A 23,239-nucleotide genomic window follows, 5' to 3' on the forward strand; every position below is an offset into this window, starting at 1 on the left:
CTGGATGTCTTCCCCACTTCTCTGGTTAGCCCACTACTCTGTCCCAGCCTGGGATCCGGAGAACCCTTGGACTTGTGCATGATGGGACAGTAGGATTCCTGTGCAGCATGGCTGGGTGGCTGGTTCCCTGTCCTGGACTGCCTGAGGAACACATGCCCAATGATGAACCTACAGAGGTAGTTAAAGATGTTAATCTTCTCGTATCAGACAAGTTAAATTCCTCTTTCTGAAAGTGAGAATTTTACTTGGAAAACAACCTCTGTGTTCTTTGGTCCTAGAGGCCATTAGGTACTATATGGAGAGGCTCAGCCTCCCAATTAATCTGGTCTCTTTCATGGGAGGCATGCATTCAGCTAGAGCCAGGAGACAAGGTTTTGAGAATGGCAAGGTGGTAGCATATTTTTTTTCTATCCATAAAACAATGGCCTGATACTGAGTCCATCCCCTAAGCTGGGGCGGCAGGCTGATTGATGGTTGCCAAGCATTATGAAAACGGAAAAGCCATATACATCATTGAGCGCAGTTGTAGCCATGCCATTTCCTTCTACTTTTATTGTAAAGCTGTCTCGCTTTGTTGCTTGCGCATTTTTGCAAAACAGAATTTAGAATTTGAAATGAAGTTGCCATATTGGTCCTTAGTTTGTTGACTGCAAAGAATCATTTTAGAGTTGGAAGGAGCTCCTCAGGTCTAGGAACTCTCTGCTTTTCATTTCTGTGAACTGGGAGGTCAGCAGGGACTTCTTTGATGGGTGGTGATACAGAAAAACAAGTTGTCTTCAGCCTTGCTGCTCCTCCCAAAGGAAATGTGATAGGGCTGAGAGAAGACTGGTGGGGATGTGCCCCTGATCAAATGCCCCTGTTAGAGTAAGAGACAATAAGTAGCTCCAGGCTTGAATTGCCATACTGGAAGGCTCTGAGAAGTAATGGTTGAATCCAGTTTAGAGGTTGCAAAATCTCTGAAATGGGCCAACATTGTCATTGTTGAATGACAATGAACCAGAGATCTAGGAATTCAGGTGCTATGCCCAGACCAAGCAGCCCACCAGGGGAAGAATTAGGACTTAGGACTTTGCCTGAGTGTTCTTCCTGCTTCCTGTATTTTAATAAGGGTTCTGAGCCTCCATGCCATTGGCCTCCATGCCATTGGTTGGATGATTCTGTTGTGGAGGCTGCCTTGTGTGTCATAGGATGTTTTGCACCATCCATGGCCTCTACCCACTAGATGCCAGTAGCCTACGTTACCACCCCACTTTCGGTTGTGACAGCCAAAAATGTCTCCAGACATTGCCAAATATCCCCCGTTGGGGGCGAATTCTTCCCGGTTGACCACCCGTGTTTGAGTTGTAGATGATGACCCTGGGAATTCATAAACACAACTCTTAGATAGCTTGAACCCTATCCTTTTTTTGCTTTGATATGTGAACTACACAGCTAAAATAGTGTTTACTAGAGCTCTTACAGTAGATAAAACTGGCTCAATGGCCATTTACAAGAAAGTGATAAACACAGTTCTGAACCGAATTGCATTGTGTTTGGGATGCCTGTTTACCCTTGAGCAGATTTGATTGCGGTTTTCTTCTTAGATTTTGGACACAGAGGACTTGTCTCCACTAAGCAGCTTGTACTTTTGATTTTAGCTAATGGTTGTGCATGGGGACAATGTGTGTGTAGTGAGTAGGGAAGAAGTCAAAATGCTCTGAAGGCGGAGGAGATTTTGGCAATCTGAAAATGGTGATGGATTGGTCTCCCATTTTGTAAACCTTGGTGTAAGCTTGGAAGAGAACGCTTAACAACTTAAACTTCTCTAAATACAGAGCAGGTGTGGGTGCAGAAATTGAAGTAGACCATGACTTGATGCATTCAGTAGTTGCTGTGAATCAGTGGCTGCGAAGAGAGAGCCCAGAGACCTGGGTACTGTACCTAGGCCTGCCTTACGCTCTTCTGGTCAAGTCACCAACATTTGGGCGGTAGGTTCCTTAGCCTTAGAAGGAAGGGCACAGTCAAGATTCCTGCTTCCTGGATGGGGGTGAAGTGCTGCGTGGTGAAGCAAGGTACATGAGACCACAGGGTAAACCTAAGACTCTCACTGGAGCCCTGATTTTGCTCAGGAAATTTGGAAGACGCAAGGTTACTTTTGAATGAAAGCGAGCATGTACGTATTGAATAAGTGCAAAACTTGCATGATCTGAATTTAAGCTAGAACATTGAACTCAATAAATGAAGGCAATTTAATGCTTGCTGTGAACTTCTTCTCCATGCCAGGTGCTTCCCTGCACAACCCCCTCCCCCCCCATTTTGTTGGAAAATTCTGGCAGAGTTTGCCAAGTCATGGGCCCAGGGATCTCCAAAATTACTTCTACATGTAAAATTTCTTGTGGGAATAAAAAAAATCTTTGGTGTAGAAATCTAAGGTAAGTTCACGTGCTCAACAACAGAGAGGACCTTAGGGGAAAAGGGATCATGATAATAAAGGTTGTCTAGCCTTTAAGAATTCACGTACTTCAAAGTTTACCTTCTTTCCTTTTGGCTTAAATGGGGAAACTTTTGGCTTGCATTGGCCTGTAAACAACACTGAAAAGGGGATGGGCCTAGTACTGTTGTGGGACGCTAAGGATTTCAGCACATTACCTGAGAGTTGACCTAATCTACAAAATGTGCCAGAAGAGATAGCATGCTATTATAAATTTATTTGAAATGGCAATAATGAAGTTGGCCTTGGAGTCAATGTTGAAAGTTAAAACGACCGACGGGCGAAATTACGTAGCTGGGGAGAGTTAGAAGAGTAAGACACTCCATCCCGTCAATTTTTGTTTCTGAAGTTATTCAGTGTTACAAAGGAATTGTTTTTTGATGTTGATGTTCGTGACCATTCTTTAGAAATTAAAATCAAAAGCTTCAGACGGGACCCCATATCCCCACACTATCTGGTTTCTGGAGAGCAATAAGGCGGGTGTCTGGCAGACACCTAGGAATGAAGAACACCTATGAATAAAGCAGTTGCTGAGTGAAACTGCTCCTGTAACCATTTGTCAACATTACCTTGTGTGAGGCAGCTTTACTATGTGATGTCACAAAGATAATTTATAATGTCTTCATGCAGGCAGGGGTTTTTCTTTGTCTTTTCTTGGCGTGTAATTGAAACAGAGCCTGGACCAAATGAGAAACATTTGTGTTTGGAAAAAGATTCCAGAGGCTTCTTGACTGGGGTCCTATACTACTTCCTTATTTTCCTTGGAGCATGTATGCAGACTTCTCATCTGGGATGAGCATTAACAACATTGCCTTTTCTATCTGTTCATAAGCAAATGCATTTTAGGATCAAGGGAATGGTGTAAATTCTAGACCCACAGGACACACCCAGTGAATCAAAAGAAAAAGTGTGGAGGTTGATCTGTCTCAAGAAATCCGTGGCTATAGAATGAATGTATAAATATAGTTGCTTTAACAATGCTACTTCCCCAGAAGCTGTGTCCTTCATAAAGAAAAGTGTGCCTGTGCATTCCAAAGTCACATACTTTCCGAGTAGGTCCCAGAGGAACATCAGCTTTGCAGAGGAAGTGGGGTGTTCAGCCCTTGGGGAAATAGGGCCTGAACAGGGTGGACTGATGTGATTGAATACTTGTGTTAGTGCTCTGTGTGTGTGTGTGTGTGTTTGTGTGTGTGTAAAAAAACTCTTAATAACCCCCCTCCCAAAAAAACCCGAAACCTGTCCTCTTGTTCAGGCTGTCAGTGTGTGCAGTTTGATTCTAAAATGGGCACCCTGAGAGCCACCCACGAGAACCCTTGAAACACTAAGGCATGGTCACTTCATAGGTAACTGAGTCCTCACTGTTGGCCAAGGTTTAAGTTGGATGCTCTGTAGGGCACAAAGGTAAAGGTGGTGGCTTCCTGACCTGGCAGGAACTCTCAGGGAGGTGAAAGGTTTGAGGCCTCCCATAGTGAGACAAAAGTCTACAGCATGTAGGGGAAGGAAAGACTCATTTTGATTGGGAGCATCAGAGGGGTTGTCTTAGAGGCTGGGAAGGAATGTGAGCTGGATTTGGGGGGAAGGTAGATTTATATCCGGTGATGCTGGTTGGGCTTCCCTGGAAGGAGTGTGACTTGAGCACAGACCCCGAGGTGGGTGAGTGGAAGGCAGGAAGTGGTGGGATTCTCCCCGGAACACTCTGGAGCCTGATTTGTGGTTCATGGAGGCATGTCTGTGTGTGTGTCTATGGGAAGGGGCTGAGTCGGGGGAAATCACGTAGGGGTCTAATTGTGCAGGGCTTCCCATCCCAAGGTAAGAAATCTGACTGTGGTGGAGAACATACCCAGGAGAGAAGGGAGAAAGGAGGTAGAGAAGGCAGTGCTCCAGGCAGGATAGAAAGGCACAGGAAAGAAGAAAATGAACACCTTTGAGTCTAAATTTGGGTCTTTCTGCTGCTGTCAGACTGATTGATGGGGAAGCCAGGCTGCTCACGTAGCCTGCGCCTTTGGGAAGACTGTTGATTTTTATTTTTTCCTTGTATCTTTATTTCAGTTGTAAGTTTTCAAACCTGAATGTGGAATCACGGACTCAGGCTGTACTCGGAAGAGGTCCAGTCATACTCTTCTTCCTCCCCAAATTCTTAACTCATGTTAGTTGTCTGTGAAGTTCTCTGTAAAGAATCCTTACTGCCAGGGCGCCTGAGTGGCTCAGTCGTTAAGCGTCTGCCTTCGGCTCAGGTCATGATCCCGGGGTCCTGGGATCGAGCCCCACATCGGGCTCCCTGCTCGGCGGGAAGCCTGCTTCTCCCTCTCCCACTCCCCCTGCTTGTGTTCCCTCTCTCGCTGTGTCTCTCTCTGTCAAATAAATAAATAAAATCTTAAAAAAAAAAAAAATCCTTACTGCCTCTTTTCACTGTTCCCTGGCTCTGAGCCTACTGGGTGCCCTGTGTAAGGTGCAAGGGATGCCCCCAGGAAAGGGCAGTCCTTGCTCTGTAGATGCTCCAAGCTGAGACAGGAGAGAAGAAAGGATTAGGATTCTAGACCAGTAATGAGAAGTGCGCTGGTGGGGATTTCCCAAAACCTGCACAGGGAATTAACAGGAGAGTGTATGAGGGAGCGCTGGTTGGAATGGGGCGCTGGAGAAGGCCACCAGCTGTTTGAGATGATGCAGGTGGTGGCTTACTTAAATATTTCCTACCTTCACATGGGACCTAAAGTTGCCTTCCAACAGCTTAGCCTTGAAGTATGGCCAGTATTTCGGGGCTTTTTTGGGGTCATTTTTATCCCCCAGCCCTAGTTTGGGGCAGAACACAGGCTATTGTGTGTGGGAGTTAGTCACGGGATCCTTAATTCTTCTGTGTCAAGTATTGCATATGGAATAAAACTGTCCTGGAATTACTTTGCTATTTTAAAAATGTATGTAGGAGAGAGTGGGGTTAATTAAAAATTTATTTTAGAGCATTTTTATCTTAATCTCCTATCTCCAAGGATACCAGAAGTACAACTATTAGTTTGTGTGTGTGTGTGTGTGTGTGTGTGTGCGCGCGCGCGCGTGCTTGCACATTTGCAGGGAAGAATCTTTAAAACTTTTTGACCTTAAAAGGAACTACCACCTTCTCCTAGTACTCAGACATGCCTGTCATCTGGGTGTGTAATAAAAGGGGCAAACGTGAGGGCTACAGGAACAGAGCTACATTTGTGCCTCTCACGCACCCCTTCAGAACTGTGTGCCATCGCATTACCCAGGGCACGTGGGGAGAGGCACCCTGAGGCCTGGAGGGGTGGCCTTTTCCTGCCTGTGTTCTCCAAGGCATGTGGAAGTCACTAGGAATTACACTTGAGCACAGTCCCATGCCCCAGAAATGCAGGGCTGTCGTTGGAGGGTCTACTTTCAGTCCTGGCCCAGGCCTTGATGGAAAGGAACTAGCCGTTAGATGGAGTGACTAACACCAGGGTCTTGCTCCTCACTGTGAGTGTCAGCCTCCTCCTTGGCTGAAGAGTCTCATCTGCAGATTGTCTGGGTTAAACATAAAAAAGCTACCTCTGGAATTTGTTTCCCGGTTGGGCTATTCTCCCCTCTGGGTCACAGTGGGTGGGAACAGTGACCGTGCCTGTAAGTGAGCACTCTGAATTTGAGAAGGATCCCACTTAAGAGTCTCAGTGGGAAAGGGCCATGCAATCATTGTGTTCCCTTGTTAGTTGCTGAAACCCTTTGTCCTCCTGGAATTGGCAGGCCTTTACTTTTCCTGAATTCTTAGGGATGGTTTCCCTGGAAGCTATTGCTTTGAATCCGTCAAGAAGAATGTTCGACCTGTTATGTATGTACACTTGCATGCCTGCTCACACACATCTACCCACGCTCAAACTGGGATCCATGTGTGCACACACAGGAAAGCCAGGCCTGTCTTGGGTTCCAGAGATGGCAGGATCCAGTGGAATGTTAACTTCTAAAGACAGTGACCTATTAAAGAGTGGGTTCTGTTTTTTACTTAGGCTTTTGCTTTGCTTTTTTAAACCAGGTTTGAGTGAGGAGATTAAGAGGAGGTGAGGGACTGCAGTGCTTCCTTTATTAGGCTCATGCTACGGTGTGTCTACCCAGGGTATCAGTCCAAGCGGTCCCAAACGAGTGAAAATGTTGTTGAATGTCCGGGTGCCAATGTTTGGCAATTATAACCAAAAAATAAAAGTGACCGCTTTGTCTGTTACAAAACAGGGCTCGTTTCTGAATTGCATGCTCTCCTTATTTGGCCAAGATGATATTGGTAAGTGTGTGCAAAGGGCTAGGAATTGAGACCCTGCTTGTTTCACCTATTTTTATTTTTATTTTATTTTTTTAAATTTGGGTATGTTCAATCTTTTTTTTTTTTTTCCTCCTAAGATTTTATTTATTTGACACACAGAGCGAGAGCACAAGCAGGGGGAGTGGCAGGCAGAACGAGAGGGAGAAGCAGGCTCTCCACTGAGCAAGGAGCCCGATACGGGGCTCGATCCCAGGACTCTGGGATCGTGACCTGAGCCGAAGGTAGTCGATTAACCGCCTGAGCCACCCAGCTGCCTCAGGAAGGTCGAGTATTGATGAGGCTCCTGGATGAGAATATGTAAGGAACCCTGGCCTTTGTATCCAGGTGAGGAGGGGGAAGGGTCAAGTGTTTTCCAAACTTGCCGAAGCCCCTGGGCCTTCACTCTCTTCTCAGCTGATCAGGAAGACTTACTGAGCTGGTTCATGGTAACAGAATGTGCCACAGGAAATAGGCTTGTAGAGCATGGAAGAGGAAAGACCACTGGGTTTGCAGAAACCCAACACCAGCTTTTCCCAGAGTGACAGGCAATACCAGAGGTCAGCGTGGCCTCAGCCCCAGAGCACAGGACTGTCCCAGGGCGTGGACGTTTAAAAATGAAAATGTATTTATAGACAGTGCCCCTGGGGCCAGAATTTTCACTGTTCCTTTGTGGGCCCCACCCTTTGACAAGCACAGACCTCGTTCCACAGGCTTAGTGATGTGTCTTAAATGGGGGCTGAAAGTCCTTGTCATTGACCTGACTCCCAACTCCCCCCAAAAAAGAAAAAAAAATTGCTTTGTGACATATCCATAGAAGAGTGTATAAAATGGCTAGGCACAGTCTGAAGAGTAAATTGAACGTCTGTGAAGCCCACAATCAGGATAAGAAAGCAGTGTTCCAAATACAGTACAGGATCCCCTATCACCGCAGAGGTGACAAGTGTCTTAACTTTTTTTTTTTTTTAACCAATCCTGCCTTTCTTATCGTTAGTACCTATGTATGCATTCCTAAATAACGTGTATTTTTGTTCCCTGATGTTCATTTCATTCTTGGTTTTGAAAAATCAATGACCAAGTACAAACATAGCTTTGGGAAGCTTCCTGCAGAAACTGCAAAGGATGCCTGGAGGAGCAGAGGGCTCTCAAACCGCTGTGAGCGTTGCTTGCTGCGGGTCTGACTTTTTCCACCAGAAATGCTACCAGAATCCAATTTTCTCAGTTGTCCCTGCCCTTGTGTATCACTTTGTAAATGGGGTTGTCATTCACACCCCCATTTACAAAGGGTCATAGAAAGTTCGGAGAGAATTAGAAAAGGGGACTCCTTGTAACGTTTTAGTTCAGTGGGGATCCTTAGCCAGATGTACAGAGAGAAACTTCAGGTGGCTTATGAACTCTTTGAAGCCGTATGCATTATGTTCTTTTGGGTGAAAGAGTCCCGTGATACTTCCAGAGGAATTTGTGGACCCTCCTTCTCCGTAAGGGTGAGGAATAATATAGCCATCATGGTAGGTGGTGTTTTTTTTTTGTTTTTTAAATGAAGGCTGGAGCTGTGGAAGACTTGTTGAAATCTGTTAGGACTGCGTTGACTTTGTACGTCTGAGCGTGCCTGAGTGTTGAAAGGGAAATGAGCAGTAAGTTACACTGTGGATTGTCCAGGGTGGAATTCTTGACTGTGCTGCGGGTGGCCCAGCAGGCTTTACATGCTCTCCGAAACCTGCATCTCCTTTTCTTGACCCAGGGTAACTAACGAGAATGCCAAAATGGGGGGGCAGGGATTGGGATGGTTGCTGTAGTTTCAAAACAAATGACCTCACTGCCTAAGTTCCACTTGATGCAAGAGAAAACCCTAACTTCTGCCTTATAAATAATGGGCCTTTGGGGAAACACATCCAAATACCCATTTAGTGAGGGTGGGGGCAGATGTGTCACTGCTGACGCTCAGTCCTTAGAAACAGAATACAGCTATTGTTATTACCAACTTCCTAGTCTTTGCCTTAAGAGATGCCCCAATTTAAATTTATAATGACGGACATTGACTTCTTCAAAGTAGGGGAGTAATGATGCTTTGTGTGAGCTAACTTACTGTGAGGTACTTTCAACGTTGTTCAGCAATGGGAGGGGATTGTAGAGTTCTCGGCTGAGGGACACCTGAGTTTTAACCCCGTTCATGTTCTTTTTATGGATGAGGTACTGGGAGGACAGCAGAGTTAGGTGTGACGTGCCTAGGGATGCCTTGACTTGTCAGGGTCAGCTGGAACTAAAACCCCAGGGAAAGAGCTATTTCCATGATTATGGTTTAAATATATAATTGGATGAAGATCAACTTAAAAACGTAATCAGACTTCTTTCCTAGAGAATTAGCATTTTGAGCATCCATATCATTTAACAAAATGACCGTTGACAACAGTCTTAGCCCACCCATTTTTGAAATGCCCTACTTAGAATCTCTGAGCATTTCCTGGGGGTGTTCTGGTCTCTTTGGTCTATAAACTCGATGTCTTGGAAGGGAGCTTTTGTTCTGGTTCTGTGTTCCTTATATCTCATAAATTGAGACTTTTTAGGTGTTAAGTTTTTTTGTTTGTTTACAAAGTTCTTATACTTCTCATACTCAAACGTATAAGATTTTCTTTTTCCTTTAAATGTTTTTGAAAAAAAAAAAAAACAGGAGTTTCACTTAGGCTGTTGAAGTCTTTGGGGATTGGGGAGGGGGGAGAATTTAGGGGAAGGATTAAGATTTGGAAATGCAGGCTGCTCTGTCTTGTTTCATCAGTTAAGAGCCAGATGGAATAAGAGTAACATTTAGAAACTGAGGTTTATTAAGGAAAGTAATTTACAGGTAAATTTAAGCTTTATAGACTTGATTCTATGATTCCATTCCTGGTGTTACCAGTACTTGTTGCTAATTTTGGGCAAGGCAGCTCCCCTTGAAGTCTTGATTTTTCTCCTCTGTAAAGACAGGATGGATCCAATGACCTCCAAGGACACTTTGCAGCCAGGGCCCCATGTTGGGGGGAATCTGTAGAGAGGCTGCTCTAAGAGCTGCTGGGGTGGGATGGTGCCCCTACCAAGACAGGACAGAGGGGTTGTCTGCTGTAGGACTACACAGTGCTCAGAGACCATCTGCCTTGGGAGTCTTCTTTCTCTGCCCATTTTCTCATCTGACCCCCACTGGTGTCATTCGGTGTCGGGCACATATTGCATCCCTACTGACATGGCCACCTGCCCTAACACATGTCATTTGTCTCCTTTTTGCCAGCGCGCTGTTGTAGGGTAACATCTGGACTGGGTTCCTGGACCCTTGGATGTCTTGCTGCCCACAAACTCCTGGATCAACTTGTTGAAAACAGTGAGTAACCTGCACGTTTCTACTTGGCATGCAACTGTAGACGTGTGGAATTTGAGGGCTGGAGGGTTGTGGCCAGTAGTCCTAGCGTCCAGCCAGATCTGCCTGAGGGACTGTCTTTCTCACATCCAGCTCCAGGAGCCTTGGAAATGGCAGCTGTGACCATACACATGGCCTTTCTGATCTTTCTGCCCCCAGCAGCCATAAAGGTCATGGGGCCTTCTGAAGCTGCCTCCTTGGAGCTTCTTGGTTGTACCACCACAGCCAAATACTGACTGTCCATCTACCTAGGCTACATCCATAGCCTACAGGAACAGACTTCATGGGGGCAAAGGCAGGCGCTATGCCTCTGCCGGACCTTGTCTTAGCTTACATGTTCCTCCTCAGCCATCATGTCTTATTCTCCTGTTACCCTCCCTTTCAGAGAGGCCTTACCTGACTCCTTTCAAGACCCTCTCCTCCAACTCCCCCCCCCCCCATATTCTATCTCTTGATCTTTCCTTTACAGCCTTGCCTGCATTTTTCTTTGCACTTAAAATGGGATTGGTCTCTTCAGTTATTTGATCAACCACCCATTCATACTCAAATATTCGTTGCGTGAATGAATGTGTCTACTATGTGTCAGTGGCTAAGGTAGGCACAGTCTGGGCTGTCATGGAACTTCCATGAAGGAAGAGCAAGACCAAGTAAAAGCTACATGGTCACAACCCTAACTGGGTAGATGATTTTGTTCTGAATACTCTAAAGCAGTGTCACCTGGGGATCTAGTTAAAAAGCAGATCCTGACTGGGGGGGGGGGGTGGCTGGGTGGGGCCTGAGATTCTGCATTTCTAACAAGCTCCAAGGGTGTCAATGCTACTCTTTAGATCATGTTTGGAGAAGGTCTAAGGTTCTTGGAGCACATGACACTTGCCTTTGAGTGTGACCTTTGGGGAACTGCTGGGGGTGGGGGTGGTGGGCGTGTGGGTGGCAGAATTTTGTCTGGCTGGTCTGTTTCCTCTGCTGCGTGAGGCTGGGTATGCTGAAATAGCCCAGCTGAAAAGCGTGGGAGCCTGTTACCTCACCCGTGTCCATGTGCTCGTACCTCATGACGATCCTAAGTTGTGGTTTTGTCAGTGCAGTCTTACTGTGCTCCTCAGATTCATGAGCTAAAACCCTGTGGGGTCTCAGCAGTATAAGTCAGCATTTCTGGAAATACGGAGGGGGTTTCTCAAGAGCAAGCTGTATCAGCTGGGCCAACATGGTTCCCAAGTTGGGCGTTGAGAAGAGAGGACATGTTGGGAACCTGCAACCTACCAAAACCTCAGAGCCGGCGGAGAGAGGCTGAGAGGAGTGGCAGGAGGGGTTCAGGTCACTGCTACCAAAGGGGGTGTCTCGAGTCCCAGCAATGAGCTGGCCCTGGGGTTGTTCATGGCATTGTGGCAGGCTCAGCATGGCTGTAGTCAGACCTTTCAAAAATCCTGTTGCTCTCGGGAGAAGCCAAACAGATACACCACGTGAGTAGTTAGCAGTTCCAACAGCCATTTAGGGAGTACTCACAATGTACTAGGCACTAGGCTAAGAGCCTGGCACACAGTCTTGGGTCTTAGCCCTCCCTCCAGCCCATGAGGCAGGCAGTCACCGTTTTACAGAGGGCGAGACTGAGGCTGGGATGAAGGAACTCACCTAGTGACACAGCAGGTGCATTTGGGGTCCAGCCTTCAGGCAGAGCTCTTCCCCCTCTGGCCTTTACCACCTGAATCCCAACTAAAAATGGGATTTTACTGCTGGTAGCAAGATGGAGTTGCTGATGATTTGTGTTTTCTTCCATCTTACCCACTCTCATGATACCTGTGGATATGGCCTTTCCCTGTGTGTCAACTTTAAAATGTTGCCTCTATAGGCACTCTAGCCCCTTGAGTTAGAGGAGGAACTTGGTCAGTGTGGGGCAGAAATGGACAAAGAGAGAGAGTTGTGTATTCATTTAGGAGGCCCACCTCTTGCCCCACCTCTGTTGGCCTCAGCCAGCTTCCCTAGGGCCAGTTCTCTGAGGGGAATGTTGGCTCCCGGTGGTCCCTAGAGCTGGTGCTACAACTTAGTCATCCATAGCTCATGGCTGGAGGCAGAAGGCGAGGGGTCAGGCTGATTCACTGTGTCCTCGAGACCATTTCCTGGCCACTGTGTAGAATTGCTGTATCAAAGACGATCTCGAAGAAACCTTTCTCTGCTCAGGGTTATTTTCTCTGTTCTGGATCAGATATGCAACTGTAGTGCTTTATGGGTTTTAAGGTTTTGATGAGGCGCCTCTGTTTTGGCCTTCTATTTTCTGGGTTTGTTTCCGCAGCACCAAAAGGAGGGCGAGGACTTTCCCTGGCACAGAGAGTGGTTGTAGATACGATGCTCTTAGAGTACTATGTACACATCCCGGCTGCTCATTTGAGGGCTGGCTGAAGTGTCCTTTTCCGCCTGTTTCTGTTTGCATCCCTCCAGCCGAGCGCTTCTGTTTGAGGCCAGTTTCTTTGTAGAAATGAGCCCCTTGAGGACAGGGATTATGCTTCATCCATCCTTGTATCCCGGGGCCCAGCACTCAGCCTTGAGCTCCATAAACATGTGTTAAATGAACCCCACAAAGTAATTTCCTCTTTCATTTGCTTATCTAAAGTAACCTATCTGAAGAGCAATGAATTAATAGGCGCTGCTGATGAATCCCTGAGCAAACAGTGGTCACGTTGGTTTCTCGTAATTATCAGCCTTCACAAGTAAACACTATGGTAGGCGTTTCCTTGCCTTTTGTGGACTTCAGAAGATGTCCTCTCTGGAGTCTGAAATTATTTGTGGTAATGGGAGAGAGCGAATGGGGTGGAAGATGTTGGATAAGTATCTTAAAAAACATTCTTTCCTTCAACAGGTTTGTATTTTTAAGGTCCTTTTACTTCACAGAGTTACAATAGTAATTTACAATCTGTTATTTTAAAAGAAGAAAAGGAAGGGAAAGATGTCTAGAAAGGGACCTGCTGATCCTTCGTATTGATATTCCTCATATTGGTGACCCCTGCCAAGGATTGTAACTTTCTGGGCCTGTGTTGCATGCCAAACTTGGGACTGGTCCCCCTCTTTGTACCAGACTGTACTTTTTTTTTTTTTTTTTTTTTAATCACAGTGTGACAAATTTTAGGATGCTATGGTACAGAGATATGGGCTTTTCCTCCCTTAAAATGGAGTGTTAAACAGTACTCATACATTTACTTGCCATCCTTCCTGCCTCTGTTTCAAGACAGGATTCTGTCAATGTCTGCCATTCAAAATGTCCGAACCCTAAAGCCAGCATTGCTTACAGGGCACTTGGGTTTGGGGGGGCATGGAATGATTTTGCCTGCAGCCCATACATACCCCTATTCTCGCAAACAGATTTTAATACCAGTTTATTACCTTGTCTGAAATTGTGGGTCCATGGTAACATCCAATCACAATTCCTGTTCTCATTTGGGACCCTCCAAGGCATGTTTCTTTTTATTAAAAAAGAAAGGCAATGATTGCTGATTAAAAGAATGACTAATGGAATCTGCCAGCTTTTACTTCTTCCCCCTTGCAGGCAGAGCTCTTACTGGTTCAAAGCACACCAGATGATATTGTTAACCCTCTTTGCTTCTTGAGAGAAGAAGAAACTTTTTCAAGGTGGTATCAAGACTACATAAAGTCCTCATTGTGCCCCTTTGTGAGAAAGCATTTTTTAACAAAATACAGTGTACTGTTGTGCGTGACACTTTAAAAATGAATGTATCATAGACATTTATTCCATGCTAATAAAAATCTATCCTGAATTTAACTGCCTATTTCTTTGTTAATTGTTAACATCTTTTCTTGTAAAAAAAAAAAAAATTTTTTTTTTTAAATATTTATTTATTTGCCAGAGAGAGAGCACAAGCAGGGGGAGTGGGAGCGGGAGAAGCAGGCTCCCTGCTCAGCAGGACCCTGAGATCATGACCTGAGCTGAAGGCAGATGCTTAACCAACTGAGCCACCCAGGCATCCCTCTTGTAAAAAAAAAAAAAAAAAAAATTATTTGACCTTTCACTTTCTGGTTGCTGGCTGGGCTTCTTGCCCTCTGTCTCCCCATTTACTTATTTACTTGATAATATTGCAATGAGTATTTTTTAATACATCTTTGAAGACCATAAGGGCATTGCTGTAGGATTTCAAGGTCAAAAGAGAGACACCTTTTGTAAATTGACCTTTCAAAAGACGATGTCATGTATATTCCTAACAACAGTGTGAAGGCCCTCACTAACACAGAATGTTGATCTTAAAATTTTTGTCATTTTGAAAGCCAAATAAATACAAAAAGCCTTCCAAAATATGGCCATGCCAGATCTGGAAGATGAACTTCAAACAGTCTCTAACCAGATGGGGTTTACCAGGATGTCTCTGCTGGTTCTACAGTTGAGCCTTCACGGCCCCCTTACAGAGGCCCTCTGAGTTTGCCTGGTCCCCTCCGATGGCTCCTTTTCTCTGCCTCCCACCTGTTTTTGTTTATACCCATTGGTGCCAAGTGTTGATAAATGCTCAGGAGTGACCACTTCTGTTCAAGCGTGTTTGAGAGGGAAGATGTGGGTCAGGCTGGAGGTTGCTCCTTGCTGCCCACAGTGGCCCTGGCCTCTCTCCCTTGTCCAGTTCCTCCCCCTGTGTTCTGGCTCAGGGGGAAACTCCTTGACCTGCTTGCTGTGGCCATGCTGGGGAGTCTCCTTCTGGGGTGTCCCAGGCACCCAGGATGATGGACATTTGTCAGAAGCACATTTCTCCAGGGCAGAGTCATGGTCCCACTTTGTCAGTCAGCAGGTATCTGCGGCAGTTCTGCTCTTGAACAGGAGTAGATGATGACAGGATGAGAAAAGGCTGAGAAAATTTCCTGTGGGGTGAGTTTTGCCGAACTGCCCACCCTAAAACAGGCTTTTTCCTTCTGTATAGCAGCCGGTGCCCTGTCTGGCCGATTCCTGCCCTTAGAGCAGACCTCTTTGGGCCAGAACCACTTCTAGTGCAAGTCCTTGGTGTATACATACTCTTGCCTTTAAAAAGTAAAGTTCTCGATCTCCAGATGGATCTGTTGGGTGGCTTACCTGGTGGGCTTCGGTTTTGAGTAGGTGCAGTGAAGATCATCAAAAGCAATTACCATTCTTTGCTCCTGGATCTGCCTTGACCTCCTTCCCTGGGAACTGCTCTCATTGGGGGTGCACATGCTGCAGCTGACAGTAGAATGAAGAAGTGGAAGCTCAGTCTGTGCTCTAAGAAAACGGCCACAAGGCTTGGCACCGGCCTGACTCAGGGGACCACATAGTTGTCAGGACAGTAGCTGTCTCCCCCAGATGTTTTGTTCAATAGAAGTATTTCCGCGATAAAAAAAAATGCCCGCAAACGCCCTTCTGAGAGTGGAGGAGCTCGGCTCTGTAGCTGGAGCGCATCGCTGCACCCATGGATTACATTTGGCAGCACATCGTTGGGCCCCCTGCGTGGCTCCCTCGAGACGAAAGGGCAGTTGAGTGGAGAAGATGTGAGGGAAAGTAATGAGGTGGGAGGAGGGAGAGCCGGTGACCTCTGTGCAGCCACTGGATTTCCAGGGCCGGGTTTGGGCTTTGCTGTTTGGAGTGCACAGTCCAGCTGCGGCTGCTTGGACCTGCAAGTGGTGAGGATGACTCAGAAATCTGGAAGGAGGCCATGGTGATTTCACTACGGGATCAGAGGCCGCACTAGAGCCCTCCGGGGTGGGAGTGGCTGCTGGGGGGTTGGGGGAGAGCTTTCTGATGAAGCGGATGCTAGCGCTCTAGGCCACTGGGATCTGCCAATTAGTAACTTGGGACATACTCTATTTTTATTACTGAAAAAAACTCTGGTGGCAAAACATTGTACAAAACAATAGTAGATGATATCAAGTAAGTTCAGTCTGTTATGGAGGTCATTGGTTTTGTAAATTAATTACCTGTAGAAATCCTTCTGTTAAAGGGCCAGGTTTTTTCCCCAGGGGCTTCTGGGAAGTCGAGGTGGTCTCTAGGCTCCACTAATCCCCTCTCTCGGAAAGGATGAGAACTCACTCATGTACAGATGAGGGAATAAGGTTTGTATCGGTTTTCCACTGCTGCTGACACAGAGGACCACAGACTGAAAGACTCAAGACACCACTAATGTGTTATCAGACTTCTAATCTACAGAATTACATGTCTCCCTGGGCTAAAATTAAGGTGTGGGTAGGGGTGTGTTCCTTTTTGAGGTGTAGGGGAGAATCCATTCCCTTCTATAGGCCACATGCTTTCCTTGGCTGGTGACCCCATTGCTCCATCTTCCAATACAGCTACAGAATATCTCCCTCTGACCACAGCTGAGAAACATTCTCTGCTTTTGAGGACCTTATTGATTCCACTGGGACCACCCAGATAATCAGCTCAAGGTCCTTAAGCATATCTTCGAAGTCAGTGGTGCCTTGGGATGTAACATTGTCACAGGTCCTGCAGATTAGGATATAGACCTCTTGGGGGCCCATTCCATCTACCACAGGGGTCTACCACAGGGTCTAACAAATGTGGTGGTTTCCTAGGCTTGACAGAGAGGTTAATGGCAGAAGTAGGCTCAAAGATCCAGGTGTTCTGACTGCTCAGGGCCCAAGTCTTGTCCTTCTTGCTGTTGGCTGCGTTGTGGGATGCCCTGTGAAGGTGGAGTGGTTCCTGTCACAGGCTGTACCCTTCGTTACAGCCAGCTTGTCCCTGGGTAACAGGCTGTGGGCCTGTTACAAAAAGAGCCATCCCTTCCTAATGGGGGGAAAAAAGGGCAGAGGCATGAGAGTGGGGGGTGAGTAGCTGCAGTAGGAGTTCCACCCTGCTTGTGGAAGAGTGTAGGGTGATTGTGATCCCATTGCATTGATGGAGGTCTGTTGTCAAGGCTTCCTGTACCAAGGAACAGGCACAAGTGAGCTAGCTTAAATGAAGTGGGTTGGGCTTGTGGCATTCAGTGTTGCCGCTTATTGCAGCTAACCTTTATTAAGCATGTGCTGTGTACCTGGGAGAGCACTGGGGGACACCCCCCCCAATGCATGCTCACTTGTGCTTGCTCTTTGAGAAGCAGCTCTTGGATATTTCTGTATGGTTCCAGCCCTTCTCTACTTATCAAAACCAGATCAACTCTGCACCTACACTTCCTATGGAGACCTCACACTTGAAGATCTCAGTTTTGCTCACCACCTCACAGCTTCCTGGCTCAGTCCTTGTATCTCAATTTCTGATTCCTAGGAGATGCCTCTAAATGGCTGAGCTTGAGCCAGGTGTCCAGTTGGCTCGGAGGTGGAAGAGGGGCACAGTCACTTGGTTCTGTGGGTGAGTAGATGGTGACAGATAAATATAGTATGGGGAGGGGGCCTTGCCTTAGTTGACAGATGTTACTGTGGAAACCCTTTGCAACGTGAATTTGTATTTTAAAAGACTTGATTTTGAAATAACTTCAAACTTAGAGAAAAGTTGCAAGAATACACTGAACTCTCATGTAGCCTAAATGTAAATGATCAATTACAAATCGTTTGCCGCATTTGCTTTATCACTGTCTTCATCACTGGTATTTTCTGAGCCATTCGAAAGTTACATCGTACCACTTGACCTCTAAATACTTCGTTTTCCCTATGAACAGGAACCTTGCTTTTTCATAACCAGTTCAGTTTGTATAAACAGGACCTATATAACGTTGATCTGTTGTTACCGAATATACAATTCATATCTAAATCTTGCCATTTAGTGCAATAATGTCCTTCACAGCAATTCTTCCCTTCAACCTAGGGTTCAACTCAGGATTCTGCAGAGTGTGTGCCGTTGTAATATCTCTTTAGTCTCTTGGTTGGGAACAGTTTCTCTGCCCCCCCCCCTTTTTTTATCTTTTATGATACTGACATTTTTTAAGAATGTGGGCAGATTATTTTGTAGCAATTTAGTTTTGTATAACTCCTCACTCTCATCACGAAGTGTATTTTTTGTCAGGAAGGCTGTGTAAATGATGCCTTGCCTCTGAGTACATCACATCGGGAGGCACGCGATGTCCTTTTGGATACTGGTCACGGTACCTTGGCTCCTGTGGTTAATGTGGTGTTGAACTGGTGTGATTTAATCTATATTCTAGAGGACGTGAGCCTTCGAAGCTGGGCATTTGAAGAGGACCTTCTTTAAAATTATGTCGAGTTTGCAAGTGCTTTTCACACATGGGATTTTCCTGAAGTGGGCACCCTGTTTCCCTGCAAGGTGTGTGCTTGAATATAGTTAGAAGGGCTGATGTCCTCAGAGCCCACGGCTCATTGTGAGGAAGAAATTGCCTGAGGTTAGAACAACATCATCTCCCATCCAAATCCTAAAGGAGAACACAGGTAGCAACCTCTTCGACCTCAGCCGCAGCAACTTCTTCCTAGAAACATCACCAAAGGCACAGGAAGCCAGGGCAAAAATGAACTCTTGGGATTTCATCAAGATAAAAAGCTTTTGCACAGCAAAAGAAACAGTCCACAAAACCAAAAGACAACCGACAGAATGGGAGAAAATATTTGCAAATGACATATCAGATAAAGGGCTAGTATCCAAAATCTATAAAGAACTTATCAAACTCAACACCCAAAGAACAAATAATCCAATCAAGAAATGGGCAGAAGACATGAACAGACATTTTTCCAAAGAAGACATCCAAATGGCCAACAGGCACATGAAAGTGCTCAACATCGCTCAGCATCAGAGAAATCCAAATCAAAACCTCCATGAGATACCACCTCACACCCATCAGAATGGCTAAAATTAACAAGTCAGGGAACGACAGATGTTGGCGGGGATGTGGAGAAAGGGGAACCCTCCTACACTGTTGGTGGGAATGCAAGCTGATGCAACCCCTCTGGAAAACAGTATGGAGGTTCCTCAAACAGTTGAAATTAGAGCTACCATTCGATCCAGCAATTGCACTACTGGGTATTTACCCCAAAGATACAAATGTAGGGACCCGAAGGGGTACGTGCACCCCAATATTTATAGCAGCAATGTCCACAATAGCCAAACTGTGGAAAGAGCCAAGATGTCCATCGACAGATGAATGGATAAAGAAGATGTGGTATATATACACAATGGAATATTATGCAGCCATCAAAAGGAATGAGATCTTGCCATTTGCAACGACGTGGATGGAACTGGAGGGTGTTATGCTGAGTGAAATAAGTCAATCAGAGAAAGACATGTATCATATGACCTCACTGATATGAGGAATTCTTAATCTCAGGAACAAACTGAGGGTTGCTGGAGTGGTCGGGGGTGGAAGGGATGGGGTGGCTGGGTGATAGACATTGGGGAGGGTATGTGCTACGGTGAGCGCTGTGAATTTTGTAAGACTGTTGAATCACAGATCTGTACTTCTGAAACAAATAACGCAACATATTTTGAGAAAAAAAAAAGAAGAAGATAGCAGGAGAGGAAGAATGAAGGGGAGTAAGTCAGAGGGGGAGACGAACCAGGAGAGATGATGGACTCTGAAAAAAAAACAGGTTTCTAGAGGGGAGGAGCGTAGGGGGATGGGGTAGCCTGGTGATGGGTATTAAAGAGGGCACATTCTGCATGGCGCACTGGGTGTTATGAACAAACAATGAATCATGGAACCCTACACCAAAACAAATTATGTAATATATGGTGATTAACATAACAAAAAAAAATTAAAGATAAAAAAAACAACATCATCTCTGCTTTTGTGGCAAGAGTGAGGTCCATCGCAGAGGTAGAGGCACAGTTGTGGTGAGAATGGTGGGTTCCCTTTGACGGCATCTGACTGTCCGGGCTGCCTCTGCATTACCTAGGAGCAGAAGAGCGATTAGGACACAGAACTCTCTTCCTCTCTCGAATTTGACAGGTCTGTAAATGCTAAAGAGGACCGTCCAGGTGCTGCCACTGCGTTCCTTTTTCTGTGGATCTCTTCTCTTGAGACACTTGATGGCAGGTTGGCCTAATGTGCTTTGGTCAGCTTGCAAGTTGTTATCATTTCAGGCTGGTAAGACCCATGATGGGTGCTCTCCCACTGATGATGGGCTCCCTTTAGAAATGTGACTCTCAGTACTCTGGAGCCTGCTGCGTGGGAAGGATAGGCTTCTCAGAGCTCTGAAAACTTCCAGTTTGATTTTGGACAGTTTTATCCTGGATTAGTGCTTCTCAAACTTCTTCCAGTTTCACTGTTTTATGTTGGACATTTGTTGGACCAACATCTGTTGGACATTTGACCTTGTTGACCCCTAGAGCTGTTGTTCCCACTTGTTGCTACAGAAACAAACAAAATGACTGCATGCAATGCACTTTAGGATTCATAGGGAAAATGGTACTCTTTGTAAATAAAGGATCAAGAATACTTACATGCCCTGATGATCTTCATATACTGCTAAAAAAAAAAAAAATGGGAGAACACAAGGGAATAGAACTTGGGCAGTATCCTTGAGGTCAGGAGCTTTAAATTAAAGGGACAATTACTAAGATTTAATTGATTTATGGGTTCATTTGTTTCTCAATTTTTTTTTTCTTTTTTTTTAGATCTGAGCAGTTGTCATGCCTGTGCTTATTGGTGGGGGTTATCTCTGCGTGACTTGGGACATGTTTGTCAGTGTCCTCAGAAGAATCAGCAGGGACAGCAGGCCCACAGCACAGCTGCGTAGAGAATTAAATAGGCTTGGGCATGTATTCCCAGAGGTGTGCTTGTGTCTGAATTGTAGTAAAAATTACAGGCAGCCTTAGGAAAACTAGATGTGGAGACATTCCATCTTCCCCAACAAGATGTTAATAATTTAATTCCTTCTCCCATGCCTTGGTATCGGCAAATGCTTCTCAGGGCTGTGTATGTTCTTAATTTTAAAGATGCTGGTATGTCATTTGCTTTTCTACCTTTGGAGTTTTTTGCATGAGGAGGGAACCTAAGGGAAGTGGGTGTCACTTTTTTTTCTTCTTTTTTTTTTTTAACATCAAGTCTTCTGTGCCAAATACAGAAATATTAAGTAGTTATGGGCTGTTGCTGGTCCTGGGTGGGGAGTGACTGTTGGGGAGGGTGTGGGAAGGGAAGCTGAGGTTGATGGAATTAGGAGTAAGATGTTCAGGAAATGCAAAAAAAAAAAAAAAAAAAAAAATATCGAGGAGAGCAAGGTAGACGAAAAGTAACCTAGTGAAGATGGAGTGGTACCTCTTTTACTTGGGTGTCCTCTGGCAAGGAGGAATTCAGAATGAATGAATGTTCCAAATAATTAAAGTTCCCCCTGATAATAGGCAAAACTGTTTTTCTTGTAAATGACTGCAGCCTATTTTATACTTTCCCTCTTTAAGAAGTAGGAGGAGGTGAGTATCCTTTACCTTTTCCTTGTGACTCAGACTTCTCTGCTGGGCCAAAATAGTAGCTGTCTCTCAGACAGGGGACATGGGTGGTTGCCCTCTGCCATGTCCTATCTCAATTGACCATTTCTTGAGTCGGCCTCTGGAAGTCCTGTACTTGTGCTGTTCAGATAGGACCATGGTTTCAGGCAGGATATGAAGTTGCCGGTGTCTATCCAATAACCAAGTGGATTCTGGACTCAGAGATTGCTCTCTTGTGACACATGGGCCTAGTACTGGGTGTCAGCTTAGTGCTTGAAAGTGTTTTCTGGTTGCTCAGGGTTGGTAGCTGTTATGTGCTACATACTGATGATGGCAGTATGTGCCTATGCCCAGGTCATAAACTACAGAAAGAAGACAAAACAGAGAGGCCCATGTCATTGAAGGATGATTATCACTTACTTAGATTGCCCAAGACAGGGTGAGCATGCCATATAATAGGAACCATCAGGGTAGTCAGGAGGCAGAAGACAGGAGTGCGGAGAAAGCCTTGGGCAGTGCCTTTACTGGGGTTTCCATAAGAAGGGCAGGGGAGAGGAAGAATTAAGGAGTGGCTATTTTGAGTAATCCCAGTGGGTTTGGGCTGTAGGGGTGGTGTCTTGGTCTCTGGTGCCTGGCCCTGGGATGATTTAGGGCAAGGGAAGTAGGGCTTGGTGTCTGAGAGTTGGACAAAGGGGATGCCAGGGATTGAGGTATAGACTCTGGATTGGCTGCTTGCTTATGAAGGGCATTGTCCTGGCTGAGCCCTTTGCTGTCTCTAAGAATTGGCCAGCCCTGGGAGGGGTAGTCTCTCCCTGGGTCTGGAAGGCCCCCAAATGCCAGAGTATCAAGAATATAGAAAGTAGAGTTAATATGATAGGCTCTGTGATGCATGGGTGCCACTGACGAATGCAGGATCTAAGACTGCACAGTGAGAGAGAACAGTGGCCTTGTCACAGATGGACTGAGGTTGCTGACTCTCCCAACTTGGAGATTGTCAGATTCCTTTGGGGTCCTTACCATCCTCTGCTCTAACTCTGTGGTGCTTAGAGGCTAAGGACCGTGGGAACCACCCCTCATTACTCTTTTCTGCTAGAAAGAGGTGTCTTCATCAGTGAAGGGCATTTCCTCTGTTCTTTGCCTTATTCAGGAATGTACTTGATGCAAGTTGCAGCCTCATTTCTTAAGGAAAAACAAGCAAGTAACTGGCCTTTGAGAATTGGGGAAGAGGGAAGGCTGTGCTGGTGGGGAATTTGTTTTCCTCTCAATTTCTTGTGGGTATGTATATATTTCAGTAATGTACCAAGTGCCTAACACGGTCCTTTTATGAGCAGGCTGCCATTCAGATGGATCTTACAACTTTTGTTTACTATGTGAGTAATACAGGGTGTTACAGATAAAATAGAAAATTCACATTGGCGAAAGAAAACAAAAAACTACCCATAATCCTGCCATCTGGAGATGTCTTCTGTTTTAAAGATAATTCCTCAATATGTAATTTCCTTTTGTGATTTTTTTTTAAGGAACATTCCCCCCACCCCTGTAGCTTGAAACTTTCCAAACACCAAAACTCAAAAATGAAATTGTACAAGTAAGGTTTTAGTTTGTGTTAACCTAATCCAAATAACTGCCTTCTGTTATGGTGGAGTTCTTGTAATCAGGGAACTTCATAAATTCTGACAGCTCTGATGACCTTCGGAAGGTGTTTGAGGTCGTGCTTTGGAACGAGTCTAAGAGCCCAGGACCATGTTCTGGCCGCCATCGCACTATTTTATGTTGGAGAACTCGGGGTGTTCGTGTGGC

At 45.6% G+C, this 23,239-nt stretch overlaps 1 protein-coding gene across 1 annotated transcript in view; it reads left to right on the forward strand.

Annotated features, from left to right (window-relative positions):
- Positions 1-23,239, forward strand: part of TLN2 (talin 2) — a 437,998-nt gene that overhangs the window by 59,116 nt on the left and 355,643 nt on the right. Inside the window, exon 2 of the mRNA XM_035728108.1 lies at positions 10,003-10,092. The gene's annotated coding sequence lies outside the window, so the exon portion shown is untranslated. The remainder of the gene's footprint in view (positions 1-10,002; positions 10,093-23,239) is intronic.

Source organism: Zalophus californianus, chromosome 6, assembly GCF_009762305.2.
Source record: "Zalophus californianus isolate mZalCal1 chromosome 6, mZalCal1.pri.v2, whole genome shotgun sequence".
Classification (NCBI taxonomy): domain Eukaryota; kingdom Metazoa; phylum Chordata; class Mammalia; order Carnivora; family Otariidae; genus Zalophus; species Zalophus californianus.